We start from the raw sequence: 20,000 nt of genomic DNA, 5'->3' as shown, positions 1-20,000 counted from the left end.
ATACATATATATGTATAAATGAATTGCTGTGCTGTACACCTGAAATTAACACGATATTGTAAATCAACTATACTACAATTTTTAAAAAATTTTTAAAAAGAAAGAAAACCTATCAACAGTTAGATTCAATGGACATGGACTGAGCACCTACTGGTATTCTGTGCCAGGAATGGGCAGAGGAGAATGACCCCAACTTGGGCCGGACCCTCGAGATTCCAGTCTGGACGGGAAGCATGGAAGGAGACTTGGCTCATTGTTCTAATGAAGGCCCAGAGTAGTATGGGGCCCAGGGAGCTGGGGTCACACTGCCATGGGAACCCTGGAGCACTCGATGGCCCTCACATCCAAGTGATTGAGGCATCAAGGGACTCCTGTGAAACGTGAAGCTGTCAAACCTTCTTTTGTCAATTAATACCAAAGACACAGTGCTGAGAAACCTCATTCCCTAAAACCAGAGACTGTCAGAAACTCTTTGAAATCATGTCAGGGAGAACAGAACATTCCCCTCTTGTCTGGTGGGTTGGAGCCAGATTTGACACAGAGAAGCAGCCTGGATTACCAGCCCAGGTGCAGAGCTTCAGATAAGGGGCTTCTGGACACAGTAGTTCTATATTGATCTTAACTTTGTGGTGTCCAAGGAAACAAGACCACGAGTTCGCTTCTCAGCCCAAGTCAAATGTTAACCCCTCTCCTCACAGTGAGGTTTGCTTCGAGCCTATCAACACTGCTTCATTTCATTTTCACCTAAATTCCACCCTGCCCCCTAATCCTATGATAACCCTGTTTCTTCCTTTGTTTGGTTCCTCTGGGTGTTGTCTCCCTGGCTGCAGCAAGTTAATAAACCAACCTAATTTTGTTAAACTATATCTATGTCCCTGCTGGTCTTTCTCAGATTAGCTTTATCATAAAATCCAAGCCTTCTCTGTTCATTCACTTACCCATTGATTCATTCAGTGAATGTTTCCCCAGCCCATGCTCAGTTGTATGTGTTGGAGGCCTGGTGAGAGGACGGTCAAGGTCCTTGGCCTTGTGGACGCTGCTTCTAGTGGATGAGATAGAATAATGAACAGGTAATAAAAACAGGGTAACAGGCTATAAAGGAATGGGATGGGTGCCTTTAGAAGGGCAGGGCAGGGACTTCCCTGGCAGTCCAGCTGTTAGGACTCTGTGCTTCCACGGCAGGGGGCATGGGTTCAATCCCTGGTCGGGGAACTGAGATCCCACATGTCGAGGTGTGGCCAAAAACAAAAAAAGAATGGCAGGGCAGTGAAGGCTGCTCTAGAGAGGCTACATTTGAACTAGAACCTGGATGAGCAGATCTCAGAAAAGAGCACTACAAGCAGAGATCAGCAAAAGAGGTGAAGATGAGCTTGTGTGAAGATGAGATTGTCAGGTTGGCAAAATAACAAGAAGGCCAGTGTGTCAGCAGATGGAGTGAACAGGAGGGAGGGAAAAGATGAGGGAGTGGGGCAAAGTACAAAGTTTAAATTTTGCCCTGAATGATACCATAATCTTATGCAGAACCACAACACATACACTTTTAATATAAATTTATAAACCTGTAAAATTGGAGCTGCTCTGGGACCCAAAGAGCTGTCCCCCACACCCCCACCCCCATTCCTCTCACCTGAGCAGTTTTCTGAAGCATTCCCAAAGAACTTAAGAATTGAAGGGGAGGGTGGGAGGCAGATGCAAGAGTGAAGAGATATGGGGATATATGTATATGATTAGCTGATTCACTTTGTTATAAAGCAGAAAAACTAACACACCATTGTAAAGCAATTATACTCCAATAAAGATGTTTAAAAAAAAAAAAGCCCTACATAAGACTATATACTATATGATTCCATTTACATGAAATTGTATAGCAAGCAAAACTAATCTAGGGCTTCCCTGGTGGTGCAGTGGTTAAGAATCTGCCTGCCAATGCAGGGGACACAGGTTCAAGCCCTGGCCCAGGAAGATCCCACATGCCATGGAGCAACTAAGCCCGTGCACCACAACTACTGAACCTGTGCTCTAGAGCTCGCGTGCCACAACTACTGAAGCCCGCGCGCCTAGAGCCCATGCTCCGCAACAAGAGAAGCCACTGCAATGAGAAGCCCGCGCACCACAACGAAGAGTAGCCCCCACTCGCTGCAACCAGAGAAAGCCTGCGCACAGCAACAAAGACCCAACACAGCCAAAAATAAAAATTAAAAAAAATTTTAAAAACCCCAAAAAACTAATCTATGCTGGAAAGAATTAGAACAGAAGTTGATTTTGGGACAGGGATTGACTAGGAATGAGGGAACTTTCTGGGGTGATGACAGTGTTTTGCATCTTGATAAGGATTTGTCAAATGGATGCATTTGTCAGAACCCACCCACTGAATGCTACATAGGATTTGTGTATTTCATTGTAAGTGAATCTCATAAGAAAAAAGTACACAAACAAATATTGAATTTTAACAATATGTATGATGAAGTACTTGGGAAGAAGTGTACTGATGTCAACAACTTACTGTGAAATGCATCAAAAATTCAGATGGATTAAATAAAAGACTGGATAGATACGTGATTAAAAAAAAAAAGAATTGAAGCGGAGGAATGACAATTGGAAGTCCTTACTCTAGTTCAATGCCCTCATTTTACAGATGGGGAAACCAAGGCTAAGAGGAGGTAAAGGTGGCAACTGCACTGTAGGAGTGAGTGGGAGAAGGGCCCACAGTCGCTAGGGGAGGGAGGGGTAGGGCCATGGCAAGGAGCTCTGGTTCTCCAACCACCAACTCGAGTACCTGGCCATCTAGGAGTTTACAGACCAGTGGTGGCTGTGAAGACAAAAGGCACATTTTCCCTTCCCCAGGGACATTGGCTCTGGGGTGATAACCCAGCAGGAGGCATTGAGGTGCCCCTCTTAATTTCCTAGCCCATTCCATTTTGGATAGGCCAGTTGGAAGGAGAATGGGACGGCCAAGTCCCTTCCCTTCAGGAATAAAAGTGAATTGGGAAGTCTGCCTCGGTTAGCATCTCTGCACCTTCTCTTACAGGCTGTGCTATTTAACCTGTGTGCCTAGACTCAAACCAGCTTAGTAAGAATTCGAAATTTCAGTTCTTAACCATGGCAACTGGAAAGTCTCGAAGAAGAGACACACAGGGCTAAGATTCAGCCTCCTACGCACACGGGGTCTCCCCTTGGACAGACTGCCAAAGCCCCACGGGCACATGCTCACTATCTGGGGGGTGGGCGGGGGTCTCTTTGGGTACACGGAGACACCTAACAGACTTGCGCCCTCTGTCCATCTGGAGTGACTCCACTGGAAGCCATACAGACCACTGTCAGCCAACAGCAGCCAGCCAACCAGCCCTCTTATTTGGTTTCTTTCCTCTGGGTGGTGCAAAGGCTTAAGGGTGTAACCTCAGGGTGCGGCGCTGACTCAGCTGCGGGCAGGCTCCAGGACTATCTTGATTCCTGCTTCATCCTCTTTCCATTTTGTTGGGCAAACTGCGGCTCAGAAAGATAAAGGCCTTCCCCGCACCGGAAAAACTCCTAGGCCGTGCCCAAAGCTCCGCACGGTCGGGAAAACTGGGAACTGAGGGAGGCCAAGAGACCAGAACGGGTTAAGATCATGAAGCTGCGGAGCACCGCCAAGGCCTAGAGAGACCGGGCGCCTCGAACCCGGTTCCCCCTCGCTCCCAGCTTCCGGGCGGAGCGCGACTTCCGGTTCCGGCGGCGGGCTACAAAGCTTGGTGCCGGGTAGCTGGTTTCCCGTTCCTGCAGCCGGCGGCGGTGTTTCGCGTGTCATTGGCAGCCGCCCCGTCCCCCCGCCCTCGGAGGGGCACCTGCGCAGGTGAACTCCCCTTCCCGCCCCCTGCGCCTCCCCCTCCCCCGCGCACCGTCGGGTGGGAGCGGGCGGCCCTAGGAGCAGGGAGCCCCTGCCCGCGGGGTGTGCCGGCTGCTCGGCCTGCCGTGGCCTTGGGCCCCGCTTCAGCCCTGAAGGAGGAGGACTTCCCAGTTCTGGAGCCATAGACGCACCTTTTCCGGCCGGACCTCGGCCCTCTGAGCCGCGCCCGGGTGGTGGGAGGAGTCGGGCTCAGATCCCTGCGGAGACGCCGGGGATTTTTGTACTGGGCTGAGTGGTCCCGCCACCGCCTAGCCTTGTGACCTTGGGCAAGTCCCCTTTCTCTGAGCCTAAGTTTGTCAGTGGAAATGACAGTAACTGTCATACTGGGTTATCGGGAGCATTGGATGAGGGAAAGCTGTTGCGCAGTATCTGGCTTGTAAAGTTCAACAAATGTAGCGGCGGAGGCTGCCGTTAATGGAGATAACCGGGGCGGTAGAGAGTCCTATCAAGAATTTAACCTGAGTGGCTAAGAGGATCACGTAGAAAATGTGAAACGCTCAGCACAGTGTCAGGTAGGAAATAAGGGTTCTGTAAACTGGAGTTATTAACTGGTGAGGGTAAGCATTCTGTCTGGCAGGTGGGCTTCTAATAACGGATAGGATTTAGAAGCTGGGTAAATCGAGGAGCTGGTCCATCTCTCAGAACCAACCTTGAAAACTGGCCTACTGACAATTGAGACTGTTCCTAAAAGTCGAGCTTGTAAAAACCTCTGGTGCTAGGAACTAGAAGAATTAGTAAAAGGGTGTTTTTCTAAGTGGATTAGGGGTTTTCACGCAGAAAGGGTTTGAGCAGGAGGGGAAAACCTGAAAAGTTTCTTCCTCTTGAGTTGTCGCGAAAGTAATATAGGTGTAGTTAAAAAGAAAACAATACAGAAAGATAGAAGAAAAATGTTTCCGTCTTACTGTTCTTGCTCCTCAGAAGCAGGTACTGTTTGGGGATATATCCGGTCATATATGCTTATATGTATGTATTTTTAATTTCCCCAGATGGGATCATACTACATATACTGATCTGCACCTTGGTCACGGGGTGCTGTGTTATGGACAGCTTTACATATCAGCTCTCATAGGCCTCCTTCATTCCTTACGAGGCTGCATAGTATTCCACTGAGTGGGGGACAGTACTTTATTGAATCATTTCCCTGTTGATGGCTTAAGTTGTTCCCAAGATTTTGCTTTCCTACAGTGTTTCATCCAACCTTTCCTTGACTAAATATTTCCTTTTTATTGAAGGCACTCCTGAGATTTGGAGATACTCTGCTTTTGTCCTTCTTATCACCTGGATTAGTTAACAACTTACTTTTGGGGATGAGCACACCCTGTTGATTGAATAAAAATGCAGATAACATGAGAAGAAGTGGTGTACTCCAAGAATATCTCTGTGATGGGTGTCTAGAATCAATTCCAGGCTCCTAGAAAATGGGTCAGTGAATGTTTAGAGAACAGGTGATTAGGAGCCGAGAACCATTTAATTCACGTCAACTGGTCAGTGTTGTGATTGTTGGCTTCTGTCAGTTGTTGCGCAGGAAACAGATTTGAGAATCTTTGACGCAGGAGAGATTTTAAACATACTAATCCTTGGGGGAGGTGGTGTTAATTTAAAAAAGATGATCCTTGTAAAGTGGCTTCATCACAGGGGTTATGATCTATGATTGGACATTCCTTGTGTGAAAATTAATATAGTCATTTTCATACTGTCATGTGAAGTCTCTCTCTCTTTTTTTTTTCTTTTAAATAAATTAACATAGGATGTGGTTTTCCTATAAATAATCCCTCTTTGGACTGGGGCTCTAGCCCAAATGAAGCAAAACCTTTTTTCCCAACATTTCACAGGTATTTGATTTGCCCACCTGGCCCCCGTCCTCCTTCCTCCCACTACAGCTGGTTTGCTAATCCTGGAGCTGTCAAGAATCCGATGAGTCGGAAATGTATGCTGCTAGACTTCTGACAAGTTCAATTTCCCATACACGGTGGGAGCTTAGGATCTTGATCTTAACATAAAGGCTTTTTTCCTTTTTTTTTTTTTTTTTTAAATTGCCTTAGACTCCACCCTGATGGTAGCTCCTAAAGTACCTTTTTAAAAAAAAAAAATTGTATTTATTTATTTGGTTGCATCGGGTCTTAGTTGCAGCAGGCGGGCTCCTTAGTTGTGGGTCGCTGGCTCCTTAGTTGCAGCATGTGAACTCTTAGTTGGGGCATGCATGCGGGACCTAGCTCCCGGACCAGGGATTGAACCTGGGCCCCCTGCCTTGGGAACATGGAATCCTAACCACTGCACCACCAGGGAAGTCCCCTAAAGTATTTTAAACACTTGCTTTTCTTTCATTCTCATGAAAGAGATGGGGGGACATGGAAAAGACAGTAGAGTTGGATGTAAATGAACAGACCTTTTTCTCCTCTATTTTAGCACTTCTTCATAATTTGCTTTTGGACATAGCAAATGCTCCATAAAAGTGGCTGGAGGAAGCAAACACCCATGATTTTAAAGATTTCCCCTACAAATCATATGCGTATATGTTTGTATTGGGGGAAAAAATGGATGAAAGATTTTCCAGCTAGCAAGGCCAGCATTCTTCATTCATTCTTCTTTGAGAATCTACATCTTACATTTTGGTAAACTATTGATACATTGTCTCAATTGTGTCAGTTGATCCAGCAAGAGGAAACAAAAACAGAATTTCTAGTAGCTTTTTTTTTTTAACAGTTTATTTATTTATTATTATTATTATTTTTTGGCTGCATCGGGTCCTGGTTGCAGCACGTGGGATCTTCGTTGAGGAATGCGGGCTTCACTAGTCGTGGCATGTGGGTTTTCTCTCTCTAGTTGTGGTGCGCGGGCTCCAGGATGCGTGGGCTCTGCAGTTGTGGCGTGCAGGTTCCAGAGCATGTGGGCTCTGTAGTTGTGGTGCACGTGGGCTTAGTTGCCCCTCAGCATGTGGGATCTTAGTTCCCAGACCAGGGATCGAACCCGTGTCCCCTGAATTGGAAGGCGTATTCTTTACCACTGGACCACCAGGGAAGTCCCTCTAGTAGCTTTATTAAGAAACCCCGTTAAGTTTGAAAAGTTGATGGAACCTAGGTCTGGACCAGATCCATGTGATCAAAGAGGTTTTAACATCCTTTGTTTTTGCTGACTCTGACTTTTCTCTTTGTGCCTAGGAGTCTGAGAAATCCTTTTCCAGAGTTCTAGAATGGAGACTGAAGGGTACCCAGAGATACAAAGAAATAGAGAAATCCAGAATGATGAAATAAGGTCATCACCAAGTGAGAGGATGGCTGGGGAGCCAGAAGTTGTCCTGATAGCACTTCCCCAGGTCCAGGTTCCACCAGAGAGCCTCGATGAAAACTCTGCAGAAGACCTTGAGACTGTGCCACGAGGGAGTCCTCTCAACCCTGCGGCCTCCAGGCAGAGGTTCCGGCAGTTCCGCTATGAGGATGCAGCTGGCCCCAGGGATGTCCTCAGACATCTCCAGGAGCTTGCTGGACAGTGGCTGAGACCTGATATTCATACAAAGGAGCAGATTGTGGAAATACTGGTGCAGGAGCAATTCCAGGCCTTCCTCCCTGAGGAGCTCAGAGCTCGGGCACAGAGATGTCAGCCTGGGGTCAGAATCACTGGCTAAATCCTACTGCTTGCTTCTTGCTCAGCCTACATGTGAGAAGTAACCAAAGGCTCTCTTTGTTACAAGATCCAACTGCAGTCATGGGAAATCTGAACCTCGGTTTTCTTTGAGCTTGCCTTTGACTAGCTGTAATAAGAATTAACCAAAACCTTGTTTTGGCTGAAGCAGCTCTATTTCCTGGGACTGTGAACTCCAGAATGAGTTTCCCTGCCCTCTTGTAAGGACAGTCAGCCTGCTGCTTGTTTTTGCTCTGCCGAATGCCTCCTTTTTTGCACTTTGTGACATGCTTTAATATATTGTTTTTATGTATCCAAAGGGGTGATTGCTTCAACTTTAATATTCTTGATTCTTGTTGTGGTGGCATGAATGGAAGCTTCTGTAACCCCACCAGTAACTCATTTGGGATGTCCTTGAAATATTAAAGTTCTGTTTTTAGTAAAAATGTCCTTTGATGATTTACCAGTTTAGCTCTTAGTAGTCAGCATTTGAGAAAGGTGAGATAATTATCTGGAGTAGATGTGAGCTCGAGATAAGAACTATGTGGCATTCGCTGAGCTGGGAAATAGGAACAGGCCTGGCCTTTGTTTTCAAAGTCAGAATTTAAATTGGACAGAACTGAGAGGGGTAAAACAGGGTCATAAGAGGTAACTCTCAGGCAGGGCTGTTTGATTTGCTCTTTCTCCATTTTCGTCACCTTTGTTCTACAGTTCGTCTTCCTGTAAGAGAACTCACTCAACCATCTGACAATTCTGCTCTTCCCGAAACAGAGGTCATCGTGGCTTTGTGTGTGTGGAGGCCTGTACTTTGGTTGACAGCTGAGACAGAGCAGTAGCTCCGGTTGTGACAGAAAGAGAGGAAACAGCAGCTGCTTCCCCAGCATGACCCAGTCTTGAGGAACCTTTCTGCCTCTGCGGCCTGGCTTTGGGATTTGTAGATCCGCTTCTGTAACACACTTGGTACCAATTCGGAAACTAATCTTTTGGGATAGGAGCTGGTTAACTCCATGCTGGAACTCGTGTTGATTCTGCTGATGTTTGTTTAGTACTTCCTGTGCCTTTGGGACTCTTCTAGATGCTAGCATATAAATACTATAAAACCAAGTTTGAAGGAAATGTATAGTTTTTGAGGAGAGGAAGAAGCTATCCAAATATATCATTAGAAATGCTAGAGTAAAGTTAGTTTTCCTTTTGGCATCTGGTTTTGAGAGAGCACTAAGAAACATGATGACCTAGAGGGGTGGGATAGGGAGGGTGGGAGGGAGGCTCAAGAGGGAGGGGATATGGGGACGTGTGTATGCATATGGCTGATTCTCTTTGTTGTACAACAGAAACTAACACAGTATTATGAGGCGATTATACTCCAATAAAGATCTATTGAAAAAAAATGTTAAAAGCAAAGAGGAAATAGCTAAGGGAAGTGGCATTTTAATTGAACTGTAGGAGTAGGAGATCACTGGACAGAAGGTGCACCTTTTGCAAAGGCATGGGGATGTGAGGGCGTACAGTGTTTGGGGAATAGTGAACATACAGGTAGGTGAACTCACTGTGCCTTTCATCCACTGGGTTAAGCTCTCTAAATTCTAAGAGTAAAATTTAACATTGGCAAAGGAGGAACTCTAATAGTGTTGTATCTTCAGTACTTCAGTTTGTTCCAAACATTCTGAAGGTATTTCCTTTAGTCTGTAGGCATTAGGAACTCCTGGTGTTAAGGAATTTCCTGACCTGCTCCAGTTTCTCAGCTGCTTCGATGGCCTAGAATTTAGCATGCAAGTAAAGGACCAGCGTTTACAGGTGGACCAAAAAGTTTTCACTTTGGGGGTTTTATTACAAAACAGCTGAGGTTTCCTGGATTGAGTGCACTTAGCACTGGTTTTTCTCAACCTTGGCACTTTGGGACCAGGTAATTCCCTTTTGTGGGGACTTGTCCTGTGGATTATAGGATATTCAGCAGCATCTCTATCCTCTGCTCACTAGTTAAAAGTAACACCCCCTAGATGTGACAACCAAAATGTCTCCAAACATTGCCAAATGTTCCTTGGGGGCAAGTTTGCCCCTGGTTGAAAACCACTGATTTTAAGGAGGAGAGTTCATCCAGACATGCCACAGATTACCCTCAGGTCCATGGTCTCTTAAGGTTAATGTTGAATTGAGAAAGCTATTGGAAAAGCTGTATGAATTGGGCCTTATGGTTCCTTTTTTCTTTTTTAATTAAAAAAATTCTTATGCAATGTTTAAAGGTTATTTTACACTTACAGTTATTACAAAATATTGGCTATATTCCCCCTGTTGTACAATGTGTTTCCTTTTTGTGTTTGGGTAATGCCACTTACTCTGGCAAATCTTAAGAAGCGTTTTGGTAGGAAGATTAATACTATGCCTCCAACTTTGAGAATGTTATATTGGGATGGTTGACTGTGTGCCAGGATCTAGACTAGATGCATTCTTGATTCATTTAATCCTAACTCATGTGAGGTTTCCTATTCAGGTAAATACACCTGCTTTACAGATGAGAAAACTGAGAACCGGCAGTTAAGCATCTTGGCTCATAAGTGGTAGAGCTAGAATCTGAGCCTTGGATTTCTGTCCCCTTAGCCTTGGGCTTTTTCCATCATGTCTGCAATCTCCTGTGTGCAAGATGTTTCTTTGGCTTTTCTCATCTTTATGTTACCATTCAAAATAACATTTCTTAGATTCATTTCACACAAAAAGTATGAAAAAACCAAAAAGGGTCCAAATGGTAACTCCTGTTGACATTTTTTAAGGTTATAAAATACATTTGCATGTGTATAGAAAAGTCCAATAGTATAGAAGGGTATAAATGGAAAATTTAAAGGCTCTCTTCCCATTAAGTTTCTTACGCATCCTTCCAGAAAATATAAATTATGTAAGCAGATATACATGCATGTACACACAAATATGTATATTCCCTCCCCCCCTTTTTTTTTTTTTGGCCATGCCGTGTAGCATGTGGGGTCTTAGCTCCCCAACCAGGGATCAAACCCGCGCCCTCTGCAGTGGAAGTGCAGAGTCTTAACCACTGGACCGACATCCCCGTATATCCCTTCTTATTTACACAAAATATGTTATGCATGTTTAGTATGTATATTTTTCATGTCCAATAAGCCTTAGCTGTCTTTTGCTGTCAACATACAGAGGTTTACCGCCTGCCAATGCAGGGGACACGGGTTTGATCGCTGGTCCGGGAAAATCCCACATGCCACAGAGCAACTCAGCCCGTGCGCCACAACTACTGAGCCTGCAGCTACTGAGCCCGCGTACCTACAGCTGGTCCTCCACAACAAGAGAAGCCACCACAATGAGAAACCTGCGCACCACAACGAAGAGCAGCCCACGCTCGCTGCAACCAGAGAAAGCCTGCGTGCAGTAATGAAGACCCACTTCAGCCAAAAATAAAATATTAAAAAAAAAAGCAAGGTAGGACTTCCCTGGTGGCGCAGTGGTTGAGAATCTGCCTGCCAATGCACGGGACACGGGTTCGAGCCCTGGTCTGGGAAGATCCCAAATGCCGCGGAGCAACTAGGCCCGTGCGCCACAACTACTGAGCCTGCGCATCTGGAGCCTGTGCTCCGCAACGAGAGGCCGCGACAGTGAGAGAGAGGCCCACGCACCGCGATGGAGAGTGGCCCCCGCTCGCCGCAACTAGAGAAAGCCCTCGCACAGAAACGAAGACCCAACACAGCCAAAAATAAATAAATAAAGAAGCTTTCATTTAAAAAAAAAAAAAAGCAAGGTAGAGGATTCAGGTATGGAGTCAAATCTCCAAAGCATAAGTGAGGTTTAGAGAGGTAAGTTACAGAACCAGAACCTCAAACCAGAACTGGCACAATGCCCAGCGCCGTCTCCCAGCAACCCTGTGGTACCAACGCTTTCTCATGGAAGTGAACTTAACAGATGCAAATCCTTACCCCAAACCAACCCAGTAAGAGGAGAAGCTTGAGTTCATCTCCATTTCGTCTGGCTCTAGTCCCAGGCCCTTGCCATGAGGTCACACTGCCTGGATACTAAAGAGTAAACCAACTTTAAGCGTTTCAAGAGCCCTGTGGGGATTTGGAATAGTCATTCTCTATCTCTGTCGCCACTCCGCAAGATGATTCCTGTGCCTTCTCCACGCAGTCGAGTAGTTACCACCAATGCCAGTCATTGTCATTTCTGAGTCAATCTAGACCCCAATTCTAAAGAACCCTAAACACTTTAAATTCTGTGAGTGACAGGGCAAGAGGAGGACAATGTAGAGGAGCTAGAGGGAAGCATTTCTAAAATGTCTCGTGTCTAATTTTCCCTTTGTGATTATATTGACTCCAGTTCCACAAGAGAATAATTGCATCTAGTTATTGAAAAATGCTCCTGCCAGATGGCTACTGGTGAAAACCAGTGTTCTGACCACAAGGTAATATGAGATTCCTAGCAACTGGCTAGAGTCATGGAAAAATATGTCATCTGTTGGGCAGCTACTCCCTGAGCAGTGAGTGGGTGCCAGGCCCTGGCTGTTGGAAAGGAAGCCAACTCCGGGGGGTGTGGGGGCCATGAGGAGTGCATGAAAATGGTGGTGGCGGCTGGAGAATTCAAGTGTAACTGGACTTCCTAGGAGCACCATGTGTGGTCAGTTTCCACAGGCAGCTCAATACAATGCCCTTGACAATGAGTTGACTATTTTGCTAAGCATTTTCCACCCACCACCATGCATTTATTGGCCATTTTCCCTTGGCCCGAAATGCCCCATCTCTACGCCTCCCCTGATCTTTGCCAGCCTACTCCTATTCATTCTTTGTGACGCAGATAGCCATGGTCACCTTCGTGAAGCCTTCTTTGATTTCTGCCTTGAATCAGCATTTGAATCCCTCCTGTGAGCTCCTATAACACCTTCCCTTTAGTTCTAAGTCCCTGTTCATTCAGCGAATATGCATTGTGTACGCAACGTGCCATGCCCTGTTCTAAGTCTCACACTGTGATGCGGTGCCTAGTTTGTGTCCCCAAGCAGATTGTGAACCCCACGTAGAGGGAATCTCTGCTCTTGGCCTCCAACACGAGACCTGCACATGACTGATCTAGGAATAGCTTAATTTTTGTAGGAGACACATGGTTGCTGCCTGACTTAAGGGGCTTCCTTCTAGTGAACACAAATAACTAGAATTCATGGGAAACAAGCATTTCATTGGGGAGGGGGGAGGGAGGGAGATTATTAATTCCTGTTTAAAGCTGGAGATGATGATGAAAATAAGACCCCCCAAAAGAGGAAGGCTTCACTCAGGCCTCACTGGGGTGGCTGGCTTTCTTCTCTGTTCTGTACCTGACATTGCAGTGAGGTGAAGTTAACTGCCTTTGGCTGGCTCTGCTTGAAAGCTCCAGGGCCCCCTTGGTGCCTAGCAACAACCTGACTGCCCAGAATAGTGATTTTGAAGCTGGGTGTGTCTTCTGGGCAGGAAGCCACCAACACCACCAAAGCAGCCAGGGCCTCCCCTTCACTTCCTCTGAGCCAAAACTCCGCCTTCAATTGGGGCCAGTACTTAGTGTTTTGGAGCCCTGTCTTAGGAGCACAAATGGGATGTTTCTAGCAAAGGTAACTCCAGCACTTAAGAGGTGTGTGATCTCAGACAAGTCATGTCACCTCTCTGAGCTCCAGTTCCCACACCTGTCTCGTTTCTGTCTCATTCCCAGCTAGTGTCACCCTAGCACAGCACCGAAAGCACAGAAATATTCAATAAATGTTATTGTATCTGAATCTGCTTGGCTAAGGGAAGATTCAGTGAGTGATTCCTTCTCAGCTGTCCCTTTGATCTTGTTCTTTCCTTCTGAGCCCCTCTCTCAAACAGCTCTGTCTTCTCGTTTCTCATTTCTCCACATAAAATCCTGTTTTTATCTTCCCACTCCTCCCCATCCCTCTCCTCGTTGCTTACCTTATCCACAGGCATTAAACCTCATCACTGAAAAAATTCTACACTTCTTAAAAAAAATCCCAAGTGTTTTAGTTTCTAGGCCAATACTACTGATGTAGTGACCTTTAATTTTTAAGGTTTAAATATAGCACGCATCCTGTAAAGTGCACAAATCTTAACTGTATGACTCGATGAATTTATCCAAAGTGGGCATACTCCTCTAACCACCTTCCAGATGAAGATACAGAATTTAACCAGCTCCCTAGAAGTCTCCCTCATGCCCTTTCCTAGTCATCAACCCCCCCAAAAGTAACTCTGTTATGATTTCTATCGCTCTAGAGTAGTGTTGCCTGTTTCTGAACCGAGTGGAGTAATACAGTATATACTCTTTTGTGTCCGGCTTCCTATGTTCAACATTATGTCTGTGCAGTTCATCTGTCCCCTGAGCATCCTGCTTTTCCATGCCTGTGAACCTGACATGCCTGTTCTTTCTACCAGGAATCTTTCTGTTCTGTCAGCATGCCCCACCCTGGCCTGACCAGTCTGTGCAAGTCCTCTAGACTCAGATTAAACCTCGCTCCTTTGGGAAATCTTTCTTGATCATCTCTGGGTTTGAATCCACCTACCAGCTGTATGACTTTGGCCACGTGTTACTAACCTCTTCATTCCTCATTTTTGTTGGAGATCAGGGTTTCTATATTCCAGAGTTCTTGTGAATTTCAAATGAGATAATACATATTAAATACTTAGAACAATACCTGGAACTTAGGAAGTACTTAATAAATATTACATATAACTATTGTGAATACTCTTCTTATTCCCCCAGATCCTTGTACACACCTCATAGTAGCACTTATTTTGATTATTGTTTGTCCCACTATGTGACCTTAATTCTTTGAGCAGGGATTGTATCTCCTTCATTCATTGTATTTTTTTCAACAGTCATTTATGAGTGTGCACTATATTCTAGCACTGAGGGTACAGTGGTGATGGGAAAAATAAAGAGGTGAGATCATTTTGGATAGTGATAAGCTCTAGGAAGGAAGTAAAGCCATGTGGTGTGAGAGTGGGTTGGAGGTGCCACTGAAGCTGGGTGGGGAGGAGGTCTTCTTGTGATATTTGAGCAAAGACCTGTGGGTGGAAAGGAGCAGGCACGTGTGGAACAGAGAGAACGGCAAGCGCAAGGCTCTGGGGTAGGCACAGGAAGCTCAGATATGTCTGAGGAATAACAAAGAGGGCAACGTAGCTGGAGCCCAGTGAGTGAGTGAGTGGGTGTTCCAGAGGAGGTCGGAGAGATGGGCAAGAGCCAGGAGAAGCCACTGAAGGGGTTAAGCAGGGGGCTATTGTTCACCTTTGCCTCCAAGGTACCTAGTACATAATAGACACCTACTGACTGTTGAATATTGGTGACAACGTGCCCATGGCCAGTTAGTCCATATGAGTGATTCTCAGGTCATTTTCAAGTTAAAACTTCATCATTGTGCCGTGTGCCTCTGGGTTCTTACCAAACCCTACCGGATAGGGAAGAAGTTGCTCAGTTGTTTCTAGATTTTTCTCTTCCCTATCTCATCTCATCCATGCTTCTTCAGTGACCCAGATTATCTCCACCAGAGATGTGTAACAGAGATGAAGGGAAGGAGGCAAGCCTGGGCCGGTTAGAGAAAAGGCAAGTAGGAAACAGGTTCGGTCAGTTCCTCTCCTTTCTCTGACTCCAAGAAGGGTCCAGGTCCCTGGACAAGCATAATGATGTGGCACAAAGTGGAGGAGGGAGGCTGGGCAGCAGGAGGGGCTGCAGGAAGGGTAGGAGGTGAGGTCGAAGCCCTTGGAGTAGGCTGCAGCTGCAGCAGCTCTAGCCCCCTAAGGTGTGGCAGGCCGAAGCAGGAGCACATCTGGAGTCCTAGCAGCAAAATGGAGCTGCTGGCAAGGCCTGGGCCGTGACCAGTCAGAAGAGGGAAGGACCAGCCAGCAAATCAGAATGGAAGGGAAGGCTTGCGTCTGAGTAATAGAAATTTACACAACAACATCAGCCTTCTAGTAACACCAGTGAGACTTTATTTTTGTTTTATTTAATTATTTCTAACCTTAATTTTTATGAAATATTACACGTGAGAAAAAAAGCACGTAAAACACATGTACAGTACAATGAATGCTTATAAAGCAAACATCCATGTAATCGTCACCCAGGTCACGAAACAGAACATTGTCAATACCATCCCACCAACACTGCACTCCCCCATCCATTCCAGGTTACAACCTCCTTTAGAGGCAGCCAGTAGCCGGATTTTTACGATAATCACTTCCTTGATTTTCTTGATAATTTTATCGCCTATGAATCGCACAGAAAGTCTTTTTAAAAAAAATAAATTTATTTATTTATTTATTTAAATATTTTTGGCTGCGTTGGGTCTTTGTTTCTGCATGTGGGCTTTCGCTAGTTGTGGTGAATGGGGGCTACTCATACGTCGCAGTGGACGTGCTTCTCATCGCAGTGGCTTCTCTTGTTGTGGAGCACAGGTTCGAGGTGCACAGGCTTCAGTAGTTGTGGTACATGGGCTCACTAGTTGTGGCTCGCAGGCTCACTGGTTGTGGCACACGGGCTCACTGGTTGTGGCACATGGGCTCTAGAGCGCAGGCTCAGTGGTGGTGGCACACATGGCATGTGGGATCTTCCCGGACCAAGGCTTGAACCCCTGTCCCCTGCATTGGCAGGCGGATTCTTAACCACTGCGCCACCAGGGAAGTCCCCGCATAGAAAGGTCTTAAATTAGGATTTTCTCATGTAAATCCTAAGACTGAAGGCGACAAAGGAGAGCCTCTTTAATATGGAGCCTCCTGTAGTAATCTTGGCAGGCTCTGGGGAGAAGGTAGAGGATTTGCGTTCTTTGGCATTTGGCAGAGAACGCAGTGTTGAGGCTTCTCTCATTCAGCCAGTGTTTAAGTGCTCACGACAGTTAAGGCACCTGAAGAGCACTCTTAGGGGCATGAAGATGCGCCCCACACTGAGCCTGCCCCTGGGAGCTTACAGTCAGGCAGAGGAAGCATGGGTAAACATGACAGAGGAGGGCGAGGCCCAAAGAAATCCTCAGATAAGTGCTATGGGAGTTTAGAAGAGGCAGAGATCACTTTTTTTTTAAAAAAATAAATTTATTTATTTATTTATTTATTTTTGGCTGTGTTGGGTCTTCGTTTCTGTGTGAGGGCTTTCTCTAGTTGCGGCAAGCGGGGGCCACTCTTCATCGCGGTGCGCGGGCCTCTCATTATTGCGGCCTCTCTTGTTGCGGAGCACAGGCTCCAGACGCGCAGGCTCAGTAGTTGTGGCTCACGGGCTTAGTTGCTCCGCGGCATGTGGGATCTTCCCAGACCAGGGCTCGAACCCGTGTCCCCTGCACTGGCAGGCAGACTCTCAACCACTGCGCCACCAGGGAAGTCCCAGAGATCACTTTTGGCGGCAAGAAGCAGAGCAGGCTTTGTGGAAGAGGTGGATGACTCTCATTCATTTATTGTTTATCAGACATTTTTGAGGGCTGGCAGAGTGCCAGGAAATTAGGTAAAAGGAAACAACAATGAGTAAGGTAAGGCCCCTGCCTGCTCACGGCCTAATGGTTTAGTTAGCACAGATACAGATGATTCCAATATGGTATGCTTTAAATACCAAGTGTAATGGGAATAATTGGTGCCTGGGGTTGTCAGCAAAGCTTTCAGAGCTGAGATCTAGGCTAGTCCTTGAAGAAAAGGAGTTTGGCAAACAGAGAAGGGAACCACTGAATCTGCAGAGTCACAGAGGTGGGAAGGGACACAAGGACAGTGTTGGCAAAAGGTACAGTTCGTGGTGGAAAGGAGAGTGGGACTGGACAGGTAGGTTGGATGAGCAGGAAAGCTGTTCCAGACAAGGGGAACAGCATGAGCAGGGGCACAGAGACCAGAAATCATGGTACCTGCACGCACAATACTAAGTAATTTAGTCTAGCTTCAGCATAAGGTATGTGATGGAATTTGTGATGATTTATTTTATTTTATTATTATTTTTAAATTATTTTCTTTTAACAAAAAGTTTTGGCTGCGTGTGTCTTTGTTGCTGCGCCCAGGCTTTCTCTAGTTGTGGCGACCAGGGGCTACTCTTTGTTGCCATGCGCGGGCTTCTCATTGCAGTAGCTTCTCTCGTTGTGGACCACGGGCCCTAGGTGCGCGGGCTTCAGTAGTTGCAGCACGCGAGCTCCGTAGTTGTGGCACACGTGCTCTAGGGTGCATGGGCTTCAGTAGTTGTGGTGCGCAGGCTGAGTAGTTGTGGCCCACAGGCTCTGGAGCACAGGCTCAGTAGTTGCGGCACACAGGCTTAGTTGCTCCGCGGCACGTGGGATCTTCCTGGACCAGGGATCGAACCTGTGTCCCTTGCATTGACAGGCGGATTCTTTAACCACTGCTCTACCAGGGAAGTCCTGTGATGGTTAGTTTTGTATGTCAACTTGACTGGGCCATGGGGTGCTGAGATATTTGGTCAAACATTATTTTGGATGTGTCTGGATGATATTAATATCTGAGTAGAGCAGATTGCACTCCCTAATGTGGTGGGCCTCGTCCAATCAGTTGAAGGCCTAAATAGAACAGAAAGCTGACCCACCCTTGAGTAAGGAAGAATTTTTCCTGGCTTTGGACTCAAACTGAAACATTGACTTTTCCTGGGTCTTAAGCCTGCTGGCCATTGGACTGCAACTTAAACATTGGCTCTTCTGGTTCTTAGGCTGTCGGACTTGGACTGGAACTATACCAGTTCCTGGGTCTCCAGCTTGCCAACTCACCCTGCAGATCTTGGGACTTATCAGCCTCCACAATTGTGTGATAAATTGTGTATAATAAATCTCTTCAGGTAGATAGATTCATATCTAATAGGAAATATAGATAAATACTATAGATATAGATAGATGTAGATCTCTATCTATTTATCTATCTATCCATCCAATCTCCTATTGGTTCTGTTTCTCTGGAGAACTCTAATACAGAAGGGAAAGGGAAATAACTTTGAAAAGGCAAGTTGGTGCCAGATCGTGGAGGACATAGAATACCTGGCTAAAGGACTTTGAATTTTATTTTGAAGGCAAAGGAGAAAACACTGGGGTTTCCTGAACTGGGAAGTGACCTAATAAGAATTGAGATCCAGGGAATTCCCTGGCAGTCCAGTGGTTAGGACTTTGTGCTTCCACTGCAGGCAGTAGAGGGAATTTATTGGCTAATATGACTGAAAATTGAAGCAAGACTGGATCCACGGGCTCAAACAATGCTCCTAGGACTTGGTTTCACTGTCCCATCTCTCAGCTCTGTTTTGCCCTCTGTCTTGGACTCATTCTCAGGTAGTCTCTTGCCTTACAGTGGGAAGATGGCCACCAGCAGTGCCGTGAGTACATCCTGCCCTCAGAAGATAGATTCATTCAACTGGACAGTGCTGACCAAAGTCTCAGAATTGACCTAAGGCTCATTTCTCATTGTGGTTCTCATTGTGTCATACGCCCATTGCTGAGATGCTGTGGCAAGAGGGCTCTCTAAAATGCTGATTGGCCAAGCATGGGTCACATGTCTATCCCTGTAACTAGGGGTAGACCTCTCCTCGAGAGCCACAGGGATTGAGAACTGGGGGAAGGCTTGCCCCAGGAGAAGTGGAAGTGCTGTTACCAAAGGAAGAAGGAACGGACCCTGGGTTGGTAACCACAGGGGAAGGAGGCCTGGAGACCCACAGGCTGCCCCTTCTGCCAATATGAAGCAGCTGCAGCCAGTGGTGCTGTGGGGAAGGGGCACTAGGAGGTGGGGGTCTGGGCTGGCAGCAGGGGAAGGTGTAGACTGGGGTCAAATAGTAACACTAATGCCTTGGGGGCTGTGAAAATGTTGGGGAGGGTCCTTCTGACAAAAACCTGACAACATGATAGACAAAGTGCTAAGTGAGTCCTTGTCTTCAGAATAAAGGCAGGAAAAGCCAAGTGGGTTGGGTGACACCTCACAAGATATTGCTGCTGATGGAAAGGGCAGACACTGTCTGGGGACACTGATGGAATTGTAAGATGGGGTGGAGGAAAGGTCACTGCCAACTGGTCTTGCAGGGGGAGAAAACAACCAGTTTTCCCTCAAGTTTAAGAAATTAAGCTCACGCATTTTTACAAGAGTCAAAAATTTACAGTAGCCAAAAATAACCTAAATTCCAACAGTAGGAGATTGATTGAATAAACACTGTAATGCCCATATAGTAGAATGAAGCCTTTAAAAAATGATGCTTTATTTGACATGCAAAGATGCTCACAATGTAGTTTTGAGAGAGAAATGCAGAGTACAATCTGTCTTTGTGCAACAAATGTGTATACATGTATCTATATCTGTGAACATCTGGAAAGGTGTACATCAAAATGTTAATAGTTGGCATCACTAGGGGTAGGACTACAGCTGAAGCTTATCTCCTGATTTCTTTGCAATAAACCTGCTAGGTAGTATGTAGGTCAACTAGAGCCAGCCTCTTGGGTTCAAGTTCCAGCTCTGCTACTGCCTGGCTCGGTGACATTGGGTAAGTCCCTTAACACCTTCATGCATCAATAAGTGGGGGTAATAGTTCTTAACTTATAGGG

The sequence above is a fragment of the Balaenoptera physalus genome (assembly GCF_965194825.1).
Source record: "Balaenoptera physalus genome assembly, chromosome: 1".
Taxonomy (NCBI): Eukaryota; Metazoa; Chordata; class Mammalia; order Artiodactyla; family Balaenopteridae; genus Balaenoptera; species Balaenoptera physalus.
This window is presented reverse-complemented; position numbering follows the sequence as displayed.